This window comes from Ictidomys tridecemlineatus, chromosome 8 (genome assembly GCF_052094955.1).
Source record: "Ictidomys tridecemlineatus isolate mIctTri1 chromosome 8, mIctTri1.hap1, whole genome shotgun sequence".
NCBI classification, from domain to species: Eukaryota; Metazoa; Chordata; class Mammalia; order Rodentia; family Sciuridae; genus Ictidomys; species Ictidomys tridecemlineatus.
In genome coordinates this window covers 128,254,410-128,281,921 of record NC_135484.1, presented here as the reverse complement: position 1 = coordinate 128,281,921, position 27,512 = coordinate 128,254,410, and the positions used below count along the sequence as shown (strand labels likewise).

At 36.0% G+C, this 27,512-nt stretch overlaps 1 non-coding gene and 1 pseudogene across 1 annotated transcript; one reads left to right on the top strand and one right to left on the bottom strand.

Moving 5' to 3' along the window:
- Positions 1-12,357: 12,357 nt before the first annotated feature.
- LOC101967366 (small ribosomal subunit protein eS1 pseudogene) lies at positions 12,358-13,143 on the top strand (annotated as a pseudogene).
- Positions 13,144-20,806: 7,663 nt separating this feature from the next.
- On the bottom strand, positions 20,807-20,912 carry Trnal-caa (transfer RNA leucine (anticodon CAA)). Its single transcript has 2 exons — positions 20,875-20,912; positions 20,807-20,852 (listed from the first exon to the last, which is right to left on the bottom strand). It is a non-coding gene; the product is annotated as a tRNA-Leu (tRNA).
- Positions 20,913-27,512: the final 6,600 nt, after the last annotated feature.

Genomic DNA, 27,512 nt, shown 5'->3' with positions numbered 1-27,512 from the left:
TTTTTCCTTTCCCCTCTTCCAGCACTACTGAAGAATTAAGGGTGGAAAATGCTCAGTGAGATTGATCTGCGTCACAGTATTTTCCCTCCTGTCACTGTCACCTCAACTGATTGCTGCACTCATAGTTCTTATGGAGTGTTTGCTGTGATAAGTGATTTACAAATGTAGAAGTAAAAAAGCACATCCTCCACAAAGGTAAGAAAAAGAACAAAACATTTTCAAGTTCTAGGAAGAAAATAGGCAAGGAGGTTGGTCTCAATATTTTAAACAAAATTTTGTTGTTTATGAAAGCATGATGCAGGGGTTTTATTGTTTATTTTGAGGCATAAAATATATTTAACATAAACAGTGCATTTCAATTATTTTAAGTGTAAAATTCAGTGGCATTAATTACCTTCAAAAAGTTGAACAACTATCAATGAAAACTATTTCCAAAATGTAATAACTTCCAATTCTCTACTTTCCCCAGCTCTTGGTCACCTCTAGTATAATTTCTGTCTTTATGAAATTGGCTATTCTAGATATTTCATAAAAGTAGAATTATACAATATTTGGTTTTTTGTTTGTTTGTTTGTTTGTTTTTGTGTGTGTCCTGTTTCACTTAGTAAATGTTTTCAAGATTCATCCTGCTGTACCATGTATCATAGCATATATCAGAATTTTATTCCTTAACCATGCTTGGCAGCACACATGCGACTTCAAGGCCACTGTCTCAAAATGAATAAAAAGGGTTGGGAGTATAGTTCAGTGGTAGAGATGCTTGCCTAGAATGTACTGGGTTTAATACCCAATACTGGGGGTGGGGGGGTGGAGTGTATGACTGAATAATCAATAACAACATCAAAACAGAATTTGTGATAATGCAATTTTTTTATTTTTATTTTTTTTTTAGATAAGAGAGTTACTTGTTCCTAGACACACTAGGGATTTTTTAGTATACATACCACACCATTAAACTGTGTTGTGAGGCAAGGGTATCTCTTCTCATCACTCCTAATCAACATTGTACTGAAAGCCCTAGTTAATGCACTAAGTCATGAAAAAGAAAGAAAAGATGCATACATTGGGAGGAAAGAAAACGCTTGCTCACAGAAGACATAATTGTCTATGTAGAAATTCCCTCAAAAAAAAATTTTTTTTTTTTTTTTTTTTTTTAATGAGGAATGGAGCAGGAATCATCCAAGATGAACCTAGAGGATCTTGTAGTGTCAGGAAGATGGCACTTCATATTTCTTCATATTTTTAAAATGAAGAAGTAAGAAAGACATTCCCAGATAAGTAAAAACCCAGAGAATTCATTGCTAGAAGGCCTGCTTTACAAGAAACAGTAAAGGAAGTTCTTCAGGCTGAAAACAAGTGACACTAGACAGTAATTCAGAATCCACATTTTTTTTAAAAAAAGGTAATTAGGTAATTACAAAAGATAATAATAAATTATATAATTATTTTCTTAACTCATTTTTAACTGATTTAAATAACAAACTGATAGAATAATACATATGTATTGGGGGTCTATAACATAAAAATGTAATATATTTGACAGTAACAGTATAAAGAAGGAAGGATGAAACAAACTGTAATTGAGTAAAAAAGTAACAGCAGATGGTAACTCAAATCCACAGGAAGAAATGGAGAAAAACACTAGCTGGGGGAAAAAAATATCCGCCAAGAGGAGGAAGAGAAGAAGAAGGTTAACACAACAAAAAATATCTGTGAACAAACTTCATCTTTCAGTTTTGTTTGTTTGTTTTCTTTTGTTGTTATTGTTGTTTGAGACAACAATAAATTGTTTAGGGCCTGGCTAAATTGCTGAGGCTGGCTTTAAACTCACAATCCTCTTTGCCTCAGCCTTCTGAGCCACTGGGATTACACTAGCTCTTTTCAGTTTTTAAAACCTTTCTTTACACCTTTTAAAAAGCTGACTCTAGTTGGTAGAGTGGGTGCCTCACATGCACAAGGCCCTGGCTTCAATCCCCAGAAGTAAAAAAAAATAAAAAATTTAAAAAAAAAAAGAGAAAAGAAAGAAAGAAAGAAAAGAAAAAGTTAACTCTAAATGTGTCATAAACTTAAATGTAAAAGCTAAAAGTATAAAACTCTTAAAGAAGACATAGGAGTAAATTTTTGTGACATTCTGCTGGCAAAGATTTCTTAGATATGATACCAAAGCACAAGTGTAAAAGAAAAAAATAAATTCGACTTCACAAATTAAAAAATTTTGTGTTTTTAAAAATACCATCAAAAAAGTAAAATAAGATCCACAGAGTAGGAGAAAATATTTGCAAACCATATATTTGATAAGAGAACTGAATGCAGAATATATAAAAGATCCTTATAAATCAATGGTGAAAAAATAACCCAATTAAAAACTGAGCACAGGAGGGCTAGGGATATAGCTCATTTGGTAGAGTGCTTGCCTCACATGCACAAGACCCTAAGTTTAATCCCCAGCACAACCACCATCACCCCAGAAGGAAAAGGAAGTGAAATACATTTCCCTCCATATATAGATGCTACTATATATTGAAATAGGAACCTCCTACACTGTTGATGAGAATATAAAATGCTGTAACTACTTTGCAGAACAGTTTGTCATAGAGTTACCAAGTGTAATTATAATTTCCTTTTAGATATAGGTCCAAGAGAAAAGAAAACACATATATCCACATGAAGACTTGGTCAAGAGCGTTCATATCGGCATTATTCATTATAGCCAAAAAGTAGAAACCCAACAAATGTGATGAATGGAAAAATAAAATGTGGTTTATCCACACAACAGAATGTTATTCAGCCATAAAAGAAACAAAGTATTAATACATGCTACAATATGAACTTTGAAAATGTTCTTTTAATATTAAAGAAAATAGACATGAAAGATCACATATTCTATGACAGTCTTTATATGAAATGTCCAGAACAGGCAAATGTGCAGGGACAGAAAGTAAATTAGTAGTTGTCTGGGCTGGAGAATGCAAATGAGGTAAAGTGAAGACTAGAGGACTAGAGGACTAGGAGATGCAGGGTTTCTTCTTGAAGTGATGAAAATAATGCAAAATTATTGTGCTGATAATTACATAACTCTGAATATACTATAAATTTTTGAACAATATACTTGAAATGGGTGAAATGGGTAAAGCTCTTTTTTTAATATTTATTTTTTAGTTGTACACAATACCTTTGTTTTATTTTTATGTGGTGCTGAGGAGCGAACTCAGGGCCACACAAGTGCTAGGCAAGTGCTCTACCACTGAGCCCTAAATCTCTTTTCAATAAGTTAAAAGGGCTAGGGATATTGCTCACTCAGTAGAAATTAAAAGCAGAATACTATTTAACTATCACCAAGAAAATGGAATGCTCAGACATAAGTTTTTTATTTTAAATTTAACAAATACATGAAACACAAAAATTGCATATATTTATTGGAGAATTGTGTGATATTTTGATACATATATGCACTATGTACTATCATTTTTAAAAACATGTATGTATGTATGTATGTATGTATGTAAGGTCAGGGTGAAGCCTAGGGCCTATGCATGCTAGGCAAGCACTGTACCAGGGAGCTGCACCTCTGCCCTTTAATATGATTTTAAACTTGCCTATCTCCTCAAATACTTATCTTTTTATGATTAAAAAAAATTCCTTCCTCTAGCTTTTTGAAATATATGGTACATTATTGTTATCATTTAATCCTAACAAAACTTCATGAAGTATGTACTAGTTTATTCCCATTTTGTAGATGAGCCTCTAGAGCACTAAAAAAGAATGAGTTATTCTGATTGTTGCCTAAAGATCAAATTTATGTTTCAGTTTGCAAAAACACTGAATCAAGTAGCTGAAAGCTTGGGATTCCTCCGCAAAAAAGGGGTTGCTAGACTGACTGGTGACAGAAACCAAGATCGAAGAAAAGAACATGAAATTTGGGTTGGATGGAAGTGGGAACAATCTGTGACTAATACTGGCAAAATCCTCTCGGTTTAGAAGGCTGAGGAGTTTGCTTTCATCCATCTTAACCTCATCAACCAAATCCGGTGTACAATATGTAGTGGGAGTGGGGGTGAAGGGGACGATCAATTAAACCACGAAACACTTCAGGATTAGAGCATGTTTCTCAAAGTGCGACCCCCACTAGTCGCACTGGCAGAAAATTTGTTAGAAATCTCAATTATTGGCCCCATTCCAGACCTTCTGAATCTGAAATTCGGGGTGGGCCAGGTAATCTGAATTTTGGTTGCCACTGCAGAGGATTTAATGCACGCTACTGTTTCAGAACTGTTGGTTAGAGAAAAGAATTGCTAGAAGAGGTAAAAGATTACAAACAGAAATAAACGTAAAGAAACAGTGTACCTTCATTCCCAGAGGCTGCTGTGACTGTTTGCCCCGCCAGGACAAGCAGCAAGGGACCTAAACTGAGTTCGAAGCCAAGAGGCAGGTGGAAAGGGGATTACCCCAGTCTCTAATAATCCGGAGGGAATCTCTGTAGTTGGTATTTTTGCTTGCTCCGAATCAGCGATCTCTTCCTCCCCTCTAGCCACAATCCTCTTTCCACCACCTTTATTGTCTTCTCTATTCCCACCAGAATGTAATCTCCATGAAGGCACAGATTTTTGCTTGTTTTATTCATTACTAGCACACAGTGGACACTACAATGTTTGCCAAATGAATGCATTTAAAATATATTCATTCTTGAAAATGCACAAAATCTGAAAGATTTAAGACAAAGCCCAATATGGAACCAAATTGGCTGTTATCACAGAAACCTTGGGGAAAATTGGCTAGAAAGGAACAGAACGAAGAGAAACATTTAACTTTTTGCATATTAGACTTCATGTATTTTTTTTTTTTAAATGGAGGGCAGTGAAGCCTATTGATGGATATGCTGGTGGCTATCTTTGGCAAAATGACTTTCCTGCTACTGAGTAAGAACGATAGAACTACTAAAAACTCGGATTATACTATTTGCAAACTTCTAAATTGTTCCCAGTGTCGACTCAGTCCTGGTCAGTGCTAAATGAGTGTCAACTAGATTAGTTACCTTATCAACCACATTTCAGAATTCCTCTTTGAAACGAACTTTCTGATGTAAGTAACAACTTGAACTTTAATTAAATGCTTTTCCATACATGTCACATTTAAAAGCGTTCTAGTTAGAATGAATTAGCAAATGTTGGATAAGATTGACAGACAAAACTGAGCTAGCAAGTGGTTCACCGCTGTAATCCCAGCAACTAGGGAGGTGGAGGCAGAGGATCAGGAGTTCAAAGCCAGCCTCAGCAATTTAGCAAGGCACTAAACAACTCAGTGAGACCCTGTCTATGGTCCAGTGACTCTGAGTTCAAGCCCATACAAAAATAAAATATACAAAAATTAAATGTACAAAAATTAAATATACAAAAACTAAATATTCAAAAATTGAATATACAAAAATTAAATAAACAAATAAATCTGTTGTTGAACAACATATGACTTGCTTCTGAAAGCTTTCCCACATTTATTACATTTATAAAAGGATATCTCCTGAGTGGATTCCATGATGGTAAATTGAGTTGGACTGACCCAAAAAAAAAAAAAAAAAAAAAAAAGGCTTCATCACATTTTTCACATTTGTAGTCTTTCTTCAGTGTGGATTCTTTGATGTAGAATAAGGTGAAAACTTTGACAAAAGGTTTTTCCACAGTCATTGTTCTCTGTTGTCAATCCTGGCCTACCATCTGGAAAAAAAAAAAAATATATATATATATATATATATATAAAAACATGCAAATTATCTCTTTTATTTCACTGTCTGGAAGTTTTAAAAATGATAGAAATAATACTAAAGAGGCAAAGCATATAATTCAGGCAGTGGAAATCATTCCTGAGTAATTTTTGGTTTTTGGTAATTTTTGTATTATTCATTTTTAGAAAAGCATAAAGAGTTTGTTTAGTGAAATGGAAGTAATGTTCCAAGATGTGTGGAGTGGTCTGCCTCTCAGAGAGAAAACAGCCTTTCTGGGTAGTCTTTAGAATGACTGAACTTGTTGAAAAGTAGGGGTATGAAAAATAGGACTTTTATTATTCCTTTAACTTATTTACTTATTTAACTGTAATATCTTATTTAGTGCTACTCAAAATTGCCAGATGACATTATACTAACACCACATATAAACAAATAAATGAATAAAGGTCCATCAATAACGAATATTTTTTTTTCTTTTTTTTTTAATTTTAATTTTTTTTTATTGGTTGTTCACAACATTACAAAGCTCTTGACATATCATATTTCATACATTAGATTGAAGTGGGTTATGAAGTCCCAATTTTACCCCAAATGCAGATTGCAGAATCACGTCGGTTACACATCCACAATTTTACATAATGCCCAATTAGTAATTGTTGTATTCTGCTACCTTTCCTATCTCCTACTATACCCCCTTCCCTCCCCTCCCATCTTCTCTCTCTACCCCATCTACTGTAATTCATTACTCTCCTTGTTTATTTTCCCATTCCCCTCACAACCTCTTATATGTAATTTTGTATAGCAATGAGGGTCTCCCTTCATTTCCATGCAATTTCCCTTTACTCTTCCTTTCCCTCCCATCTCATGACTCTGTTTAATGTTAGTCTTTTCTTCCTGCTCTTCCTCCTTGCTCTGTTCATAGTTGCTCTCATTATATCAAAGAAGACATTTGGTATTTGTTTTTTAGGGATTGACTAGCTTCACTAAGCATAATCTGCTCTAGTGCCATCCATTTCCCTGCAAATTCTATGATTTTGTCATTTTTTATTGCTGCATAGTACTCCATTGTGTATAGATGCCACATTTTTTTTATCCATTCATCTATTGAAGGGCATCTGGGTTGGTTCCACAGTCTAGCTATTGTGAATTGTGCTGCTATGTGAATTGTGAATTGCTGCTATGTGAACTGCTATTGTGAATTGTGCTGCTATTTTTTTTTAAAAAATGCAATCAATATACACCCTCCTCATTGACAGCCTTATTGCCAAAAAAAAAGTCAGCTGAAATAAACTGTGTTTAGTGATGTATTGATTTAGCACCTACTGCAAATTTATGAGACCAGTGAACCATACTTTGAGTAGTCCTGCTGTTTAGCAGTGTTTCAAATGAAGATTTTATCTGTCAGTGGTAAAGAGAAACTTAAGTGTAATAATTACTAATTCATGATGCTAAATAAGTTGTTTATATCCTTCCTACTTTTTTGGTACTGAAAATACTATTAAATGATAGTGATAGAAGATAGTAGTTAGGAATAGACTTGTGTCCCCAAAATTCATATGAGAATCCGTAACCACCAAATTAGTGTGATAGTATTTGGCTGTTTGGAGGTATCAGATGACATCGTAAGGAGAGAGTCTCCACAATGGAATAAGTGCCCTTATAAAAGACACCATAACAGCATTCTCTTTCTCTGCCATGTAAGGACACAGCAAGAACGTGACCACCTACAAGACAGGTAGAAAGCCCTTACCAGGAAATGAATTAGCTGGCACCCTGATCTTGGACTTCTTGGCCTTCAGAACTGTGAGAAAATTACTTTCTAATGTTTAAGCCATTTATCTGAGGTATTTTGTTATGGCAATCCAAGCAGATTAGAACAGCTGTTTTATTTACATTCTTTCTTAGAAATAAAGGCTTGGAAACCCTATAATTGTGATTCAAATTATTCTTTTTTAAAAAAAAAATTATTCTTTTAAAAATATTTTACATGCCCTTGAAATCATAGAGTCTAGAAACTACTATTTCAAGTGTGATTATAAAAGTAGCAAAATATTCTTGACAGATCTTTGCCATCAACTAACAGTACAGAAACTAAGTGCTTCAGTTTTTTCACCTTTAAGTACAGAAACTTGAAACTTGATGTTTCTGTGGGTTCCATCTCCTTCCAGGGCATTTTCTGTGTATTTCTAATAGGAACCTAGGAAAAATTGGATCCAAAAGGATTCATGACCACACCACCACCAGAGATCGGAGAAGAGGCCCGCCTGCCTCACTGTGACACGGAGATCCAGAGGAAAGACCTGTTCTGCACCTGATAATGTGGTGAGCCACCCTGCACTGGGGTTTCTTATTCACCAAAGTGTGGCTCCACAGCCCAACATCTGGGTACATATAAGCTTGAGGCTGCCACCACCACAAAACTGGGATATCACCACTTGCATCAAGGGACAAAAATAAGGACCTATAAGATATCACCAAGGTCCCTGTGAGCCTGGCTGCACCAAGGGTATCTCTACTAGGGGTGCTAATATTTACCCTGTTACTGAGGTAACAGGGAGTCTTGCATGGGGTTGCCTATCTCACTTCTTCTACTAACAGGCAACTTCTTATGATTACCCTCTCATTAGTCATATAATACCTCCATATTCTAACATCCTACCTCATAAACTTCTCAGCCAACCCCCCCAGACCCCCCTTCTACCATTGGAAACTAAACCATTATACAAATCTATTGACTATAAGGTAGAAGATAACCGAACTCACCATTTCTGATTATGGTGACAAAACTGTAAATGTAAAAAATAGAAGCTAACCAATATATGGCTGCACGTTGGGTACATTGAGTACTGAAATATTTGATCTCTCCCTTAAAAATGTAGTATTGGTAACATATAGGGACACTATAAGACAACAGGGAAGAAGCTGTCATTCCTCAGATCTACACTGCAAGAAAGGAAGACTCATAGACATCATGAAAAAACAAGAGAGAAAAGTGCCCCAAACAAATCAAGATAGAATCCATAGATAGTGAAGTAGATGCAATGTCAGAGAAGGAGTTCAGACTACATATAACTAAAATGATTTGGGAATTAAAGAATGACCTAACTGAGCAGATACAGGCAAAAATCACTCTATCAAAGAGACAAGAGAGCAAATACAAATTGTAAGAGATTAGTTCAAGAAAGAAAGAGAGATACTGAAAAAAAAATAGAAATCCTTGAAATGAAAGAAAAAATAAGCCAGTTAAAAAACTCAATAGATAGCATCACCACAGATCACTTGGAAGTCAGGACCTCAGACAATGAAGACAAAATATACAATCCTGAAAATAAAGTTGATCTCACAGTAAAGATAGTAAGAAACCATGAACAGAATATCCAAGAATTATGGGATACCATCAAAAGACCAAATTTAAGATTTATTGGGATAGAGGAAGGTTCAGAGATTCAAACCAAAGGAATGCACAATCTCTTCAATGAAATAATAGCAGACAATTTCCCAAGAATGAAGAATGAACTGGAAAATCAAATACAAGAGGCCTATAGGACATCAAATGTACAAAATTACAACAGATCTATATCAAGACACATTATAATGAAAATGCCTAGCTTACAGAATAAGGATAGAATTTTAAAAGCCGAAAGAGAAAAATCAGATTACCTATAAGGGAAGACCAATTCAGATCTCAGCAGATTTTTTCAACCCAGACTGTCAAAGCTAGGAGATTCTGGAACAACATATACCAAGCTCTAAAAAATAATGGATGCCAATCAATAATCTTATATCCAGCAAAATTAAGCTTCAATTTGATGCTGAAGTAAAAACCTACCATGATAAACAAAAGCTAAAAAATTTACAGCAAGAAAGCCTCACTACAGAACATTCTTGGCAAAATATTCCATGAAAAGGAAATAAAAAACAACAATGAAAATTTGCAAAGGGAAGAACTACAATAAAGGAAAAGCCAACCAAAGGAGAAACCAAGTCAAGCTAAATATAAAAAAATAAACAAAAATGGGTATATTACAGTTCATGTCTCTTTCAACTGTTTTTGATAAATTTTTACACATAAAAATTTTAACTACAATATCATCTGATTTTTCAGGTTTTTGTTTATTTTATAATTTTTATTTTCCATTTCTCTTCACAAAGTTACACAAATTATGTTCTTTAAAAGTTTTAGCATTTTATGTTTTAATATATGATTAATCTGGTATGTGTATATACATTGCCTGTGATATGAGGTATATTTTACTTTCTTATAATTAAAAATCCTTTATTCAAGATTTAAGGATGAAAAAGATTAATCAGAGTAAAAACTATTTAATAAGGTATTTATAAAGGTAAGGGCAAGGTTGAGGGAAACTAAAAAATTTGTGAAGCACCTTTCCTTCTGTAAACTTGAAGAGGTAGGAGGTAAAATAAGAGAGAGCCATTATGAAAAACTTGTAGGAGAAGGTGACCTAACTGAAGTTATTCCCACTAAAAGCATGTAGAAAACAACTCACAGTTTAATAGAGCCTTATAGGAAGGAATAAAACACCTTGCTCTACTTTTGTATATTCTAAGTTCATCTCTTTGGTGTCCCTTTCTGATGGAACTCAACAAGAAACCACATAACAAGGGGACTTATCATGAAGCCTACAGCATATGTCTCACCAAAAGGTGAAAGATAAAGAAAGGAGCCAATATAGCAGCCATTGGTTACATGAGGCTACTAAGTATTTGAAATGTATCTAGTCTGAATTGAGGTGTGCTCTGTGCTAAATAGACATTAGGTTCCAAAGAAGTACTAGGACAAAGAAAATGAACATGAAATACCTTACTAATAATTATTTTCCTTGCAAATTATGTTGGTAATCCATTGGGTTAAATAAAAATATATTAAAATTAATTTCTCTATTTGTTTTTTTAAAAAAAGAAGTAAAGGAGAACAAGGTAATATATTCTGTATCTTGACGGTATTACTATATATCCATACATATATTGTCATTTTTTACATTTGTGATATCAAAATTCATATAACTATAAAACTAAATAGGGTAAATTGTATCATATATAAATTATATCTCAACAAACATGACTTTAAAAAGAAATCTAGTTCATGAAGTGTTTTAACAGTATTGGGCACATACTAACCACCTGATAAATAATGGCTATTATTATGATTCATTAAAACAACCTGCATCAAACTGTTTCATAGTGGGGTAGAGAGGGGAAGCATGGGAAGAACAGACAAACTCTAGATAGGGCAAAGGGTAAGAGGGGAAGGGAGGGGGCATGGGGTTAGAAATGATGATGGAATATGATGGACATGATTATCCAAAGTACATATATGAAGACACAAATGGTGTGAATATACTTTGTATACAACCAGAGATATGAAAAATTGTGCTCTATATATGTAATATCAATTATAATACATTCTGTTGTTATATATAACAAATCAGAATTAAAAAATAAAATAAATAAAAAAGAACTATATAAAGAAAAAAGGATTCATGACCATTTAATATAAAAACTATAACTAAAAATTTTAAGAGAAAAATCCATGTAAATCTCAAGTTTTCCATCTCTAAAGATATGAACAAAAATCAGAAGCTTAGGTATTCTAGATTTGAATAAAGAATACTGAAATTTGCCCATTCTCTAATTGCTAGGCAGTTTTTTTTTTTTTTTCCTAATTGCTAATTGCTATGCCTCCCATCAGACCAGAAATCTAAACACCCCTTACTTCCCAGAGGATAGTTCACTCTCTCTCGGCTCACTCAGTTCTCTAAGTCCTTCAGCACAGACACACATTTTCCTAATTTTTGGAAGATGCTTCTGCACCAAGGCCTGAAGTTCCTGGGTCAGGAACTGCTCCAGAATCTGCTCCTTACTGGGCAGTGCATCTCAGGTTTCAGCCCTATCCAAACAGCAGGAGCAGGTTCAGAACCTCTTGGGGTCCAGGTATTTCTTTGTAGTGGCACTGCCCCTCTCCACAGAAAATCTTAACTAAGCTCCTCCAGAAATCTTCACCATAATTGATTTTAAGACTATCAGCAAAAGTGTCTCTACAAAAGAGTTTAATGTAGGTAAACTTCCTATTTTCCTGTTGCTCTATTTTATTTGGCCACTGGCCTGGAAGAAATCAGCACTCACAAAAGGTGCTGAACACCTCTTTACTAGTTTTTCACAAACACTTATCTAGTATAATAGTTTGTAAAAGTGTGTTTGCAAAATTTTCAAAATTATTCCTGGAGTTAACTGGGGACTCCTATTCCAGAGGCTTTGATTCTGCCGTCAGCAGGAGGGGTGGGGGTTATTAAAGGAACTCTTCAAGGATTGTATTCCAGGTGTGGTCTGGTGATGGTGATGTGGTGGGGGGGTCCCTGATGACATGTTAGGATTCACTTGTTAATTTGGGAGTTAGTTGCTTCCTAGATCCACTGGCAGATATCTCCTTTCTGTGAAGCACAGATAACTCGAGGTAATCTTGTTCTCTGCCCCCAGGTTAGGGAATGGGAGAGAGGGACAAGATGAAAAGGAAAAAACTTGTCCCTTTTAAAAACAAGCATTAGAGATCACCTAGACTGCGCTGTATGCCTAAATTCTCTGTCTAGTTGCGGTTCTGCCCTTTTGACTCTCTGAGTAGAGGAATGGCAATAGATCAGAACAAGTGCCTTACCAAAGGCCGCAAGAAGCGAGTCAAAAAGAAAGTGATTGATCCATTTTCTAAGATTGGTATAATAGGAAAGTACTGGCTATGTTCAATATAAAAAATATTGGAAAAACATTAGTCATAAGGACCCAAGGAACCAAAATTGCATCTGATGGCCTCAAGGGTTGTGTGTTCAAAGTGAGTCTTGCTGATGATTTGCAGAATGATGAAGTTTCATGTAGGAAGTTCAAGCTAATTATTGAGGGCTTCAGGGGAAAAACTGCCTAACCAGCTTCTGTGGAATGGATCTTACTGGTGACAAAATGTGCTCCATGGTCAAAAAATGGCAGACAATCATCGAAGCTCATATTGATATCAAGTCTACTGATGGTTATTTGCTGAGTCTGTTCTGTGTTGTTTTTACTAAAAAATGCAACAATCAGATACAGAAGACCTCCTATGCTCAGCACCAACAGTCAACTGAATCCAGAAGAAGATGGTGGAAATCATGACAAGGGAGGTGCAGACAAATGACTTGAAAGAAGTTGTCAATAAACTGATTCCAGGCAGCAGTGGGAAAGACATAGAGAAGGTTTGCCAATCTATTTATCCTCTTCATGATGTCTTTGTTAGAAAAGTAAAAATGCTGAAGAAGCCCAAATTTGTAGTGGGAAAATACATGGAGCTTTATGGTAGTAGTTCTGTAAAAGCTGCTGGAGGTAAGATAGGTGCTAAAGTTGAGTGACCTACTGGTTATGAACCATCAGTTCAATAATCAGTTTAAAATTCAGATTTTTAATAGTTACAAATAAAAAGTCCTCTATGTGGAAAAAAAAAAAAAGCCTCAGAGCAAGGAGGGCTGAATTCAAAAGGTGAAGTGGACCACTGTTACAACACTACAGATAGTATTTACAGATCTCTTACTTTGTACTAGGAACAATTATGTATTTCACATCATTATCTCATTTCATTCTGGAATTCAAACTCATGGTAGCTGATCTCCTGATAGTCAATAACTTGAAACTGGAAAATACTTTGGCCTTTTGCCTGAGATGTCAGGATGCTGCTAAACCCTCAGGTAGTTCACCTTTTGTTTTCTCAGCGAGCTAAATTCTGGTGTTTGGGAGAGATTGTGGTGTTTTTGCAAGTTTTTGAGGAAGAGATTTAGCAGGAGGCATTTTCCCTATCCCACCTGACAGATAAATACTATTTACTTTAAAAAGTTGAAGGTGGGGGTGAGAAGTAAGAAATTCCATCAGTGTTGTGAAAGCTTTTCAGAGGATAATTAATTCTTACTCCATGAAAAAAATAAACAATATGAGTTCTGCAGAGAGAAGTAAAATAAATCCAGGAACACAGGATACATTCTGGAAGCGAAACCATCTATTCCCACAGTAACTCTTAAAGGGAATTTAAATTATCCTTTCCTTTTGTTACAGAGCTGAGGCCTTTGGGAAAACTGAGGTAACACAAAGACCCCCCCTTCTTCAAACCCCAATGTTTGCAATCAAATCAGAAAGATTTCAGACATGTTGCTCAGAATAACAAGAATGACTTTACTGAAGGAACAGAAAAAAGGAGAGTGTATCCTCTCAGAAAGAGGGACAATGTGCCTCTCTAGCACTCCAGTTTTATTGGGGAACCCAGAGAAGTTTCCAGAGAGTCCCGCCCAGGGCCACCTCTTGACTTTTGACTAACAGCAAGATGACATCAGACTTTCAAGTCCCCGTTGCCATGGCAACTCTAGATCACCAGCCCATCCTGACTGGCTATATATATATATATATATATATATATATATATATATATATATATATATATTATTATTATTATTATTATTATTATTATTATTGGTACCGGGGATTGAACCCAGAGGCACTTAACCACTGAGCCACATCCCCAGCCCTTTTTAATATTTGATTTCTTTAGAGACAGGGTCTCACTGAGTTGCTTAGGGCCTCCTTAAATTGTTGAGTCTGGCTTTGAACTCTTGATCCTCCTGTCTCAGCCTCCCAAGCCACTGGGATCACAGATGTGCACCACTGTGTCCAGCGCTATGTGGATTCTTAATCATACATTTTTACAGATTTTATGGTTAGGTAGAACACCCTTATCTCCCAGCATTTGAGGTTTGAGCCACAAAAGTCTCTCCCTTCAGGGTAACTTGGGTTCTTCTTATCACTATTATTTTGGTACTGTATTTCTACTGCAGATAGGTAGTTTGCTGAGGAATGTGACATATCCTGCCCAGTTAGGCCAGGCAGGGCTGCAGGTAAATTGCTTCTTGGAAAGAAAGCATGTGGGAATCAGCTGAGTGGGCCCATTTTATGGAATTATTCTCTTAACCTTGTAATCCCACCATTCTCATCTGTCTGTCCCCCTAATACTTTCTTTTAAATAATCTGTAATTTAGTTTTCTTGATGGAGAAAATAGTTCTATGGAGGTGAAGTGTGCAGAGCACTCAAGATTCCAGAGTTAATGGGAACGGAGGAAAAAGGAAGAGAGACAAAGAGGAGGAAAGAAATGAAGTGGAAGCTTTCACAGAAAAGATTACTAGGGTCATTAATTCTGAGGCTCATAGTTTAAAACTATTAATGATTAGATCAGATACAAATTCAAGTAAGCCATTTCCTCTATTTTTCTTTCCTTTACTATTATTGTTATCTTGAAATTAATGAAAATAATACCTGAAAAACTTGCAATAATAGCACTGGCATGTAACAATAAATTTCAAATAAATGCTCATTATTATTCCATACTTATTGGCTGGAAAATCATTTCAAATTGAAGGATACTTTCCGAGTCATAGAGATAGATGCCTATATTACCCACTTGTTAATAAATTTAGCTTTTATTTGAGATTTATGAGTCAGGGAAGCCTCCACCATATAAAAAGGCAATGGCAGAACAGTGAGTTTTGCAAAGTGGGAACAAAGAAACAGAACAACAAGAAAATCTGACTGGTTACATCAGGTTTCTTTTTTTTGTATGTGTAAGGTTTAAAGTCTCTGTATCCTGGAATTGTAACAATGAAAATTCTGGTTCTTTTGCCACCTGATGAAGCAATTGCAGAAACAGATGGGAGGAGAATGAGCTTCACTGGCAAGAAGCTGGCAAGTTGGAAGATTCCATTTTGCCAGGATGTTACTTTGGTCATTTGGTGAAGGCCTGAAGGTCATTTGGTGGCACATGCCTGTAATAATCCCAGTGGTGGTTAAGTGCTCCTGTGTTCAATCCTGGTACTCGGGGAAAAAAAAAAAAAAAAAAAAAAAAAAGGAAGCTAAAGACAAAGGAATCAAAAAAGGTCAAAATGGCAAATGTGCCCTCCATTGAGGGGTAGCAGACACAAAGCTTATGTGGGGTGTTCAAAGACTCTGATTTTGGCATAGCCAGGTCAGCACTGGAATAGTCATTAATTCTTGCAGTTATCAATTACCTTTCAAAGTTGCCCATAGGTCACCAGGCATTTCAGATATTACTGGTTCCTGTAAACCTAAAAAAAGATTACTAATTAAAATATGACTGGCAGTGTTCTTTCATGTCTTCTCTTATTTTTCAGGCAAGTCTGGCTTTATTGATTAATTATTTAGAAAGGGAGGCATAGGGGAAGGAAGCAAAGCAGAAGCAGTGAAAACAGACTTGCTAGTACTATAAGAGAATTAACCCTTTTATCAGCTTCAGAATCTCCTGTTTTCAGGAAAAACTGGTCTGTTGGGGGGTCAGTTTGCTTCCTTAATGGTTCATTTTGATTATGTGGCACTTAACACTAGTTGATTTGGTCTTTCTACTGAGGCCTACTGAATGAAGGAGGTCACTCTAAAACAATGACATCCCATAATTTTGGTTTAACCAAATTCAACCCTAAACCCAATTCTGTGATTGTCTTAGTTAAATAGTGGAAGAAAGACAGGATATAAAAAGTAAGGATAGGTAGGAAGAGACAAACAGGAAAGGAAAGAGGAATTAAAACTTTAAAAACTCCATGAACATCCTCAACCTTCACCTCCCCCTAGGCCTGTTTTCCTCCATTACTAAATTCTTAAATCAATCTTAAAGAATTGTAAGTCCAATGAATTAGTGCTTATATGCCTTGTTGGATTACAGAATGTTTTTTAAAAGAAACCTAGAGAGAAAAATTGTTAAAGAACCATCATATATATGGGCATAAATCAAGTGCTGACTATTAACCAGATAATGTCAATCTGAAGATTCTGAAAACAACAACAACAACAAAAAAAAAAAAAAAAAAAAAAAAAAAAACAGACCCTCTGGCCTGCTCTGTGTGCTACTATCACAGGAATCCAGCTCATTAGGCTGATGCCTACCCATATTTTTTATGTTCACCATTTATAGCTTCATTTAAAAGAAGAAGCCAGACACCCCCCAAAGCAAGTTTCACTGTTCAGGGCCTTCACTCCTTCTCCATTGAGTGCATATCCTGTTCTATTGCTTGCTTTCCTGAATAAATCTCCTTGTTTTCCTAAATAGATCTCTACTTATGCTTATTTTGAAGCATCCTGAAACTTCTTTCTATGTTTTAAGTCATGATCTGTGAGGACGGAGTTTCCCTTCTGGGAACTTTTTCTGACCCCCATATGGTGACAGAAGAATATGTTCAGGTTTTTTGTTTGTAGTTGAACCTAGGGCCTTATTCATATTAGGCAGGCACTCTCCACTGAGCTACATCTTCATTCCATTGCCTCTACACCTTCTTAAATGTGGAGAGAGGGTCTCACTAAGTTGCCCAGATTCATCTGGAACTTATGGTCCTCCAGCCTCAGCCTCCTGAGTAGCTGGGATCATAGGCATGGACCACCACAGAAGGCCAGTTTTCAAGGTAGTAATTACATCTTGTCCCAGATGTATTCTGTCAAGAAAAATTGATTAAAACAAACAAAACGATTTCCAGGGCTGTGGTGGTAGCTCAGTGGTAGAGAGGTTGCCTAGCACGTGGGAGGCACTGGGTGTTAGAACAGAGACCAGTCTTGACGCAAACTTCACAGATCATTTCAGCCTTTATTCAGGAATGAGACTACACCTAGTGGAATGGACTCACTTTTTGGTGGAAAATGAGCCACTGAACAAAGGAAGAGACTGGGCTTATGTAGGTTATACTGAGAGGTGACTTAATTAATGAGTGTGCCAGCTTGGGCACTCAGGAATTTGGGGTCTGTTTTACTGGGCAAAATGTGAGGGAGTCTAGGGTCAGTAGTCAGTCTCTGGGATTTATCCTACTGGACCTGATGGAGGAGCTGGGGTCAGTGGCTTATATCTGGCAAGGATTAGTGTGTTGGCCTCTTTCTAGAGATTGCCTTTCTAGGTTTGATGGACACCTCTTCTCCAGGGTTTGTTTCATCATCGGGAAAGAAAGTATTGGGAAAGGATCAATGTTCTCAGTGTATGGCTTTCCTTCTCTTTCCATTTTCCCAGGTCTCACTATTTTGGGGGTTTGTCATTTTCCATATATAATACTGGTTTCATCCTCATCCACATAAAATAAATAAATAAATAAAGATATTGTGCCCATTACAACTTAAAAAAAAAAAAAGATTTTCAGGTATCTATCTGGGGCAACTTTTATTGTCATTTTGAGTTATCTTACAACTTGTGATTTTACTTCTTAATTTCAGGAAGTAGGAAACTAACAATAGTCCAAACGATTTTCATCCATTAGAACACAAGTGACTAGTTCAGTGGAAAGCAACTAATCATTATCCTAGATATTGACATGTTTTTTAAAAAAATCTATCTGGTATATTTATTCCAGAATTCCAGATTATCTACAAATATGCAGCATTTTAAATTTTCTTTAGAACAAATGTAACACCTTTCTAGTTGCTACATTATTTGCTTGATTAAATGGGCTTTTTGACACAAATTCATTTTTATTTGTATTAGTCATATTTTATTTTATTTATTTCTATTTTTTTGGTGCTGGGGATTGAACCCATTGTACACATTAAGCACTGGCTCAGCCACTGAGCTAGATCCCCAGTCCTCAATTTTATTTTTTTAAGAAAAAAATATTTTTAACAATTTGGAAACAATTGAGGCATATACAGCAGTGGCAGAAACAAGACATCAACTTTCTCTGGCTCATAAGTATAGCTTCAAAGACCATGATTTGGGTCTGAAGCTAGAATGCGCTTTCCTACTCCTTTCCCCTTTGTCTAGGCCCTGGGGCCCAATAGACACACTCTTTGAGGCAAGTTGGAAAGACTCAGTCGGGCATGTTCTATAAAACACCAACACAAAGGACTGAGGGAGATCACAGCACAGCTGAACATTAAGAAAAAATGTTGGTCTAAGAAAGTAAAAAATTTTAATAAGATTAATAATTCCTCTGCCTGCAGGAAAGAGCAAAGAAGGAGTGGAATGAAGTTTTGAATTATCTTCCCAGGAATTCTTCACAGTTTTGTAAACTTTTATAATTCCTCCCTCCCTCTCTTCCTTCCTTCCTTCCTTCCTTCCCTAAAATTAGTCTTTAAAATACAGTGCTGGAAATGTAGCTCAGTGGTGGAATGCTTCCACAAGACCTAGAGTTTGGTCCACAGCATTGCCAAAAATACCCCGCCCCCCAACACCAACACCAAACTACTGCGGCAGTCATATAAAAAGTCATTTATGTCACAATCCTTTTTTTTCTTTTCCTCTAGAAATTTCCAGGCAAAACACTGCTATCTCCACCCCCACCCCAACCCAATACTATCTTCTGTTTTCTAACTCATCTCCAGTTCTCCAAAAGGAAATACACATTCTTCCAAAGTCTTTGAAGATATACTTGTCTGCTCCCCCGGGGTGGGGAAAGTGGGGATGTCTATTAAGGCAGTGACACACATGAATTTGTTATATCATGCCTTATTCTTTTATATATTTAATAATAATAGTAGAAATCATACAAGAATTCATTTTATTTCCCCTGTGTAAACTTTTACGTTAGATTTCTTCCTTCCTTTCTCTGTTGGAAAATAAACCAGGACCTCGTGCTAGCTAAGCAAATGGTCTACCACTGAGCTACACTCTCAGCTTTGTAATCCATTTCATATCTCACATAATGAATTTAAGTGCTGCAAGGATCTAGAACTGCTTAGCACTACTTGAAACCATTTGGTTCCAGCCACCTGAGTTCAGACATTGCCTCCCAAATGGCTAGATCTTGTCCATGATGACTATCTCCTGAGAATCCTATTATTAGATAAACCAGCTTTCATTTCTCTTGCCCATTTTTATCACGTTTTTATTATGAGGATAAAATCAATAATAAATTAATACAATGCTGTTATGAGTGGTCATATTGAAAGAGAACTGTATGATTGTGCATATATAAATCTTTAATAGCTGGCATTAGATGTTTACTTTGAAGGTCTATGACTCATTCTTCTGAGAGATAAGTCTTGGAATGTGGTATTCCTGAAGCAGAGCCAAAGTTATTTAACTACAATAAAAGCTCCACAATGCCAGAAAATTTCATTTTTGTAACCTTATTTTTTTATATTTTACTGTCATACCCTCTGATCTGTATCCTCTGGCACATAATGAACATTCATTAACTATTGATTGGATGAATGATAAGTTCAAATAACCCTAAATGTTCCGTTGGAAAAAAAAAAAAGAAGTGGTTAAACAAAGTAGGTTATAACTATCTTATGGAACGATTTTCAATATTTCCTTTGTGAGGAAAAAGAAGTGCTTCAAGTGGAAAAAGTCCAAAAAGTCAGTAAATGAAAAATATTTCAGAACAGTATAGTATGATTTCATATCTATTAAAAATGAAATATTTATGAATATATATGTAATGCATAGATAAAACTAAAAATGCAATTGACGGTGGTTATATTTGGGAGAGAAAGTATACCTTTCATATTTTATTCAGGAGTTAAAAGAGTGTTCAATTTTGACGAGACAATAATGATCAGACGCCAAGCTAAGTGTGAATGAGCATTTTACAAGGGAAATGTTTGAGAACTAGTTCTATGACTTTTGATAGTGAAGAGAGCAAAGGATCCGTTTTACGATTTCTTCAGAGACAGCAATGTCATCAGCCAGAGTTGTGAAGTTAATTGTTAGAAAAGTGCTACAGGAAGCATCCAGGGGAATACTTGGGTCTGCGACACAGAGGATGTACCTGATTGTAAACTCTTTTCTCCTCCAGTATCGCAGGACAGGTAGCAACCGGGGTCCCAAATTCCGTGACTTTCAGATCATCTCGCGATCCAGCAGACAAGCCATTTTCTTGTATCCCATCCTTTATTAAGCGTCTATGCCTCAAATCTCGCGGTTTCTTGAAAATACCGCGATGCTTCCGCTGCGATTTTTTTTTTTTCCAATGTTGATAGTTTGTGAGAAAATTCTAAAAGTGAAAATTTAAAAAGTAGTTTGGTAATCATTTATAAGTACTGTTAAAAACAATGTGTTTTTTTTAAAGGGGAAGAAAAAAAAACAGATGTGTCAGAAGTGGGATTCGAACCCACGCCTCCATTCGGAGACCAGAAACCCCAACGCGGGGAAGCGGAGCTTGAGTCTGGCGCCTTAGACCACTCGGCCATCCTGACACCCTGCGGTATGGGAGAGATTTTCTAGTAAAGTAGAGCTAGGAGCAATCAACGTTTCTGTGACATACAAAGAAAATGATGTCAGTATATTTTGAGAACTGTTAGAGAAGACTGCCACCTGTAGATTGAAAGTGAAAAAGAGTTTGCAGGCGGGGGAAAACAAAATTTATGAATAAAATTGGATACAAATTTCTTTTGAAAATGAAAGTCTAATGCTTTTACAACTGTCTTCTCCATCTTGAGAAGGACCTGCAAACATTTCCTTTCCCCAGCAGGCCCAGATTTCAGGAAGGAAGGAAAGAACATCTTTTGCCTAGGTCCCTCAGTTGGCTTTCCGACCTCCAATCTTCCTTGAATTCCTGCTTAAAGTCAGAAGTCAGGCTTCCTCTTGGGTTTCCTTCTTTTTCTTTCTCTCTTTCTTTTTCTGTTTTTTTTTTTTTTTGTTTTTTTTTTTTTGTGGTGCTGGGGATTGAACCCAGGGCCTTGTGCATGGGTTTCTTTTCTATGAACATGGACAAGGAATAAAAATACAAAGCCCTGAAAAATAGACACCGGTTTTATGGTACAGCTGCTTCTTATCCCTGTATTTCGGCTTATTTTGTCTCCAGAACTGCCTTGCCATTTGTTGAAAAGTTTCTCTTGGGCCCGGAAAACGATAGCCGGGGCACAGTGGGAAGACAGTGCCCGTAGGTTGCCATGGCTCCCGCCGATACTGGGGCCTCAGCAACTAGGCGTCTAGATCACGAGAAACTCCTGCAATTACACTTTCGCTGACCTCACCCCTTCCCTACCCCGCCTGCAGTCTCTCTCAGGTATTCCCAATTAAGTCTCCAAGGTGTCCATTGCCAGGTCGGGATACTTAGTGGTAGTTTTCAACAGGAATGTGCCACATTGCCAGACCAATTTTTCAGCTGTTCTTCAGTTTTCCACCAAGTAATCAGTCGGGCTCTGGACTTGGAAGGCCCGAGGTCGCATTTCTTAATAGGCCCCTGAGACCAAACAGTAAGAAATTATTCTCCCAACTACAGCAAGAGACTGCTAAAATAACGTTCGTTCCAAATAAATTATATTAAATAACGTTCGTAAAACAAATGTTGCCCAGGCAGTGCCAACAAATGTCGTGGTAAGAGCTCAATAAACTCAACTGTTTTAACAGCTTTTTTTAAGCTATATTTAGAAAGTAGAAATATATTTTAATTAGATTTTGTCCTTATAGGTATTGTTTTGAACACACACAAAAAGGGTTTCCTTTTCTTTTTGTAAGGCAAAGGTCTCTCTCTTTCTTTCTTTCTTTTTTTTTTTTTGCTTGAAGAAAAGTTTCAGTAGGTCCTATCTTGGCTTTCCATAGATTCCTCGCTTTCATATTGTACTTTTGATAATTTAAAAATGGGGAGTGAGATATACACTCAACACTGGTTTCTCAATCTCCCTTCCAGATATGAGATTTGCTATATTTTCTTTGATCGTCTACAGCTCTACTGGAAGGAAACTGTACCACAAGTGATTTCTGACACGACCACACCATTAATTACTTTTAATTAATGTTTTTTTTAGTTGCAAAGTACACAATTGTATAAGATACAAATAAGTAAAAAAATAAAAATTATCCATAACTTCTTCACTTGTTAGAATTTAGTCCTATCATGTCATACAGTTCTCAAAAAGTCATGTTTAATATATACTTGGCTAATTTACTCTTCAAATTAACATATTACATATATACTTTTTAAGAAGTATTCTTTTGCACAAATTTTCATAACTGCAGATATTATATCAAATATATTATCAAACACTGGATTTTTTTCTAATTTTTTATTCTCATGAGAAATACTGGAAAGAACAATTTTGTGTAAATATTTTCAAGCATCCATAATTATTTCCTCAAATTTTTATAAGAGGAATCACTAGATCAATGATTATCCAATTTTGAAAACTTTTAATACATGCCGTTCAACTACCTGCTTTAAAAAAAAAAATGTTGGAGAGGGGTTGTGACTCAGTGGTAGAGCGCTTGCCTAGCACATGTGAGGCCCTGGGATAAAATAAGGGTGTAAAATAATTAAAAAAAAAAAAGAGGCAGTTTAAACACCTCAAGCCTGACCAACAAAAGATAACTAGGATCAAACAACAGAATATTTTAATAGGTTAAAAATGATAATACATATTTTACAGATTATTAAGTTCAACATTCAGGTTGAAAGGATTTTTATACTTCCTCAGTAAACTGCTTATCAAATTTTTATTGAGGTGTTCACCTTTTCTTACTGGCTCATAACTCACTTTATGAAAAATAAACTCTGTGACATAGTTTCTACTTACCAAGAACATAAGGAGAAATTCCCCTCATATATACTAACAAGAATTTCTTTAAGTTCCTTTGAACATTTAGTTTATTTCTATCTCATGGAAATTATGAGCTATAAAATAAAACAGGGTCCATCTTTAAAACCAAATTGTGGCCTACATTTAGCTTCCTTGGAATGTTAAGCTGTGCATTTACTTTTGTTCGTAGTATTTTTTTTTTTTTTTTTTAATTTGGTGCCACCCTGAGTCTTTCTTCCTTTATGGCATGTTAGGCTGTGGCTCTCTTGATTTTGCTGTAAATGGCTTTACATCTTCTTTGGAATAAGATGAGATATAATAAAATATGTAATTGTTTTTACTATTGACTAATAAATAATATTTATTATACAGTAGGACTCCCCCAGAGGCCATCCTATAATTTTATGAAAATGTCTTCTACAAGAGGAAATTTAAAGGCCTAACAAATTATTTAAAGATGGTGGTGGAGACTAAAAAGGAAACAAGCTGAAAGTGGTGGTCTACATAAAAACAAAACAAAAAAACACATATAGTAAGGGGATTGAACCTAGGGCCTCATGCATGTGTTTAACACTCTACCACTGAGCTATACTCCTAGTCCCTGGAGTGTCTTATATGAAATTCATAAAATTATCTTGCTTTCTGATATCTTGTCTAGGATTCACTTTTTCTCTTCTCTTCTCTTTTTTTTTTTTTTTTTTTTTGTGGTGCTGGGGATTGAACCTGTGCGTGTGGGGAAAGAACTTTACCAACTGCACTATATCCCTAGTCACCAGGATTCACTTTAGAATTGGGGAGGGAGAGAGTATCAAAATTGAGATGAGGTTATATTATTGATCATAAATTGATAGTTGAAGTTGGGAGATAGGATGGTGGTTTCATTATACATTTTCCCCATTTTTGTGTATACTTAAAAGGTCTCTATCAGGAAAGGTTCAATACAGAAGTAAAACAGTTGTGGACGGTAGAACACTTGTTTGCATCTAGAAGCACCAGGTTCAATTCCCAGCATTTCAAAACTGCAGAGGGAAAAAAGAAATGATGTATTATCTTATCAAAAGCATCTATGCAAGTTGTTTTGGCATATTATTAAAAAAATATGTTGTCCTAGTGACTTGGGAGGCTGAGGCAGGAGGATTTCAAGTTTGGAGCTAGCCTCAGCAACTTGGCAAGGCCCTAAGCAATTTAGCAAGACACTGTCTCAAGATAAAAAAAAAAAAAAAATTTAAAAAGGTGTGGTAGGGGGTAATAATCAGTGGTTAAAAAACCCTGGGTTCAATCCCCAGTACCAAAAATATGAAAAAATAATAATATTTAGGTTAAAAATGTGAAATCTTTCTAGACTAAAATTCATTCTCTTCACTTTTTCTATTACATTCTTTCGTACCACAAACTGAACTGGGTTTGGCATCACAGCCCATAAAAATCCAAATTCTATATGCGCTTTGAATGAAGAATCTGGTAGAGACATGAGTGTAACCAAAAGGGTTATCTTAACATGCTCTGCTTACATTTCAAATGGTCAAATGCAAAATTAAGGCAACAACTGAGCCAGGTATGTTTAATTTACACTTCTTCAACACAAAAAAAAGGAAATATAACTGGGGCAATACTGTCAAATACAAGTATTGTTTGCATGTCTTAATATTTAAAATACTTACTTGGCAGATCCAATTAATTCCCTTATAAAAATCCCACCAACTCTGGTTTGGTTTGGGGCTTTCTCATTATTCTTTGTGGAGACCTCATAGCAGGAATTTCTGGGATAAACAAGGTTCAGGATATTAACTCAGTAAATTAATTGCATAGTTAATATTTATTGCTGGACCAAGCTAGTGGGCATCAGGTCCTCACCCTCAAGAAAAAAAAGAGTACTAAGGAACCCATAGTGGTACACTGCTTGCTTTGCAGATTCAAGGACCCGAGTTCAATCCCTAACATAGTGCAGGATTTGGAATTTGGGGTGGGACTAAGGTACTAAGAAACGTAGACCTAGCATTTCAGCTTCCTCTTAAGATTACTGTGGTACACAGGGTCCTGAGATAATCTTTTGTTTACTTCTTTTTGTTATTTTTCCTTATTGACTTTTATTTTTCCAAGGACAGAAGCCATGTTATCTTGTATTCTCCCCCATAGTCAGGTTCAACTAGGATACCCAACACTGGTTTATTGTGTATTTGAATCAAAGGATCATTGTCTTCCATTTGTTGAACCTTTTGAGCTTTGTTTTATTTTTCTGGGAGATGTGATTTTCTCCTTCATATACCCTTTGTTAGAGACAATCAATGACCATAATAAATGTTAATAGATAACAGTAACAAATGACTTTCATTTACCATCTGACAGCAATTTGCTCTTAATTTCATAGTGTGCCTTTAAGTGGTAGGCAATTTTGACATAATCTCTCATCTTCTCTAAAATGTACATGGTAGAGGATAGGAAGCATACTCAGGTTCCTTAGTTTCTGAACATCTCTTCTAGGCCTCATCCGCTCTTGGGAAAGGTGCTCCTCTCTGCATTCTGGGCTATACCAGGAAAAATAAGAGCAGCTCAAGACCCAAGTGTGTGTGCACATGCATATAAACACACACATACAAAATTCTCCTCCATTAGTAAAAAGTTGTTGTTGTAACCCCAATTAAAAAATTTAGATGTTCCAAAGAAAGAAATAAAGAAGAGCCAGAAGAATCCTACTGAGTCCCATGTTTGTCTTTAGTGGCCCATATCCTCACTCAATTAATTCAAAGGTTTCTTATTTTTCTGCAGATGAGTAAAATTAGAATTATTTACAAGTTTATTTATCCCCAAACTAGCATTTAAAAACAAAACTTAAATACCTATAAACACACACCCCCAAATTAGAAGCTAATAACACATTATCAACCAATATCCTCTTCTTTTCCTCCCTTCCCCACATGATTTTTTTGTTCATTTAAGAAGGGTATCATAAGTATATAGTCTTTGAAGACTTTTTTCACCCAGCATTAAGATTTACCCTTATAGATATGTCCATAGCCTCATCACTGGGACAGTAAAAACCAGGAGTCCATTTCAAGGGCATATTTCCTTGAAAGCATACAAGTTATCTTTATTCTTCCTTCCTGCTCCAAGGGACTAAGTGAAAGTGGAATGTGATTTTTTGAATGAAAGTCTTGACTCCATTTTCCAGTTACAGAACCTGAAGTCTACAGTAAATAGTCATAGGCAGGCATCTCAGATTGATGAACTGGCACGTCAAGGTGTCCAGTCTCTGCTCTGCCTTTCCCATGTAAAAAGCATAATCTATGTATATATATACTATGTGTAAGAATCTGAAGTATGTGGTCATGTGTTCCATATCAGTTTGAATCCTGGCTCTGCTGCTTCCTAGCTATACACCTAGAGTAAGTCATTTACCCTGTTTCGGTTTCTTTATCTGTAAAATAAGGGCAACAATACACACTTCATGAGGTTGTTGTGTTAAGTCTGTTACTCTTCACACTATGTTCCAAGCATTGCTCTGTGAGTCATAATTTATATGCATGTATCTGTTATTCTATGCATTTATATCTCAGAATTAAATGGTAAAAGCTGATCTAGCCTCATGGAATCCCTTTTCTGTAATCTCTGAATTATTTCTCATAAAGCCTGATGAATAAATAAATGATACATTATCAACAACTCATGATAGCAATCAAACATCAATGAAAGGATATATAGCTAACAGAATCTTGTCTTCAGAAGCCATGTTCAGAAGTAGAAAAGATCAAATTCCTGGAAATAGAGCCTCGCTGCCTCATATTTCCTCCTCAGTACATGGTGACCAGGTACCCCAAGGGTTTGGGATGGTGGTTCTGTTAGGAAGCAAAATCTGGGCCTTCTGACATATTCCAAGCCAGTAATATCCAATATTACTTTTTTTTTTCTTTTTTGGTACAGGGGATTGAACATAGAGGGGCTCAACCACTAAACCACATCCCCAGCCCTTTCATTATATTTTATTTTGAGACAGGGTCTCAGTGAGTTGTTCAGGGCTTTACTAAATTGCTGAGGCTGGCTTTGAACTTCTCAGCTTCCCAAGCTGCTGGGATTATGGCCATGCACCACAGTGCCTGGCCCTAACATTACTTTCTCAGCACCATTAGAGTCAGTGTCAGGGCACTAAGAAACTAGTTTTATCACCCAGATGTAAGAAAAACATTGGCCAGAACAGGATTCTGAAACCATAGTGGAAGTTGACACCCTACTTGCTCCATGTGTGAACCCAATCTGACCAAGACCCACAACACAACAGCAATG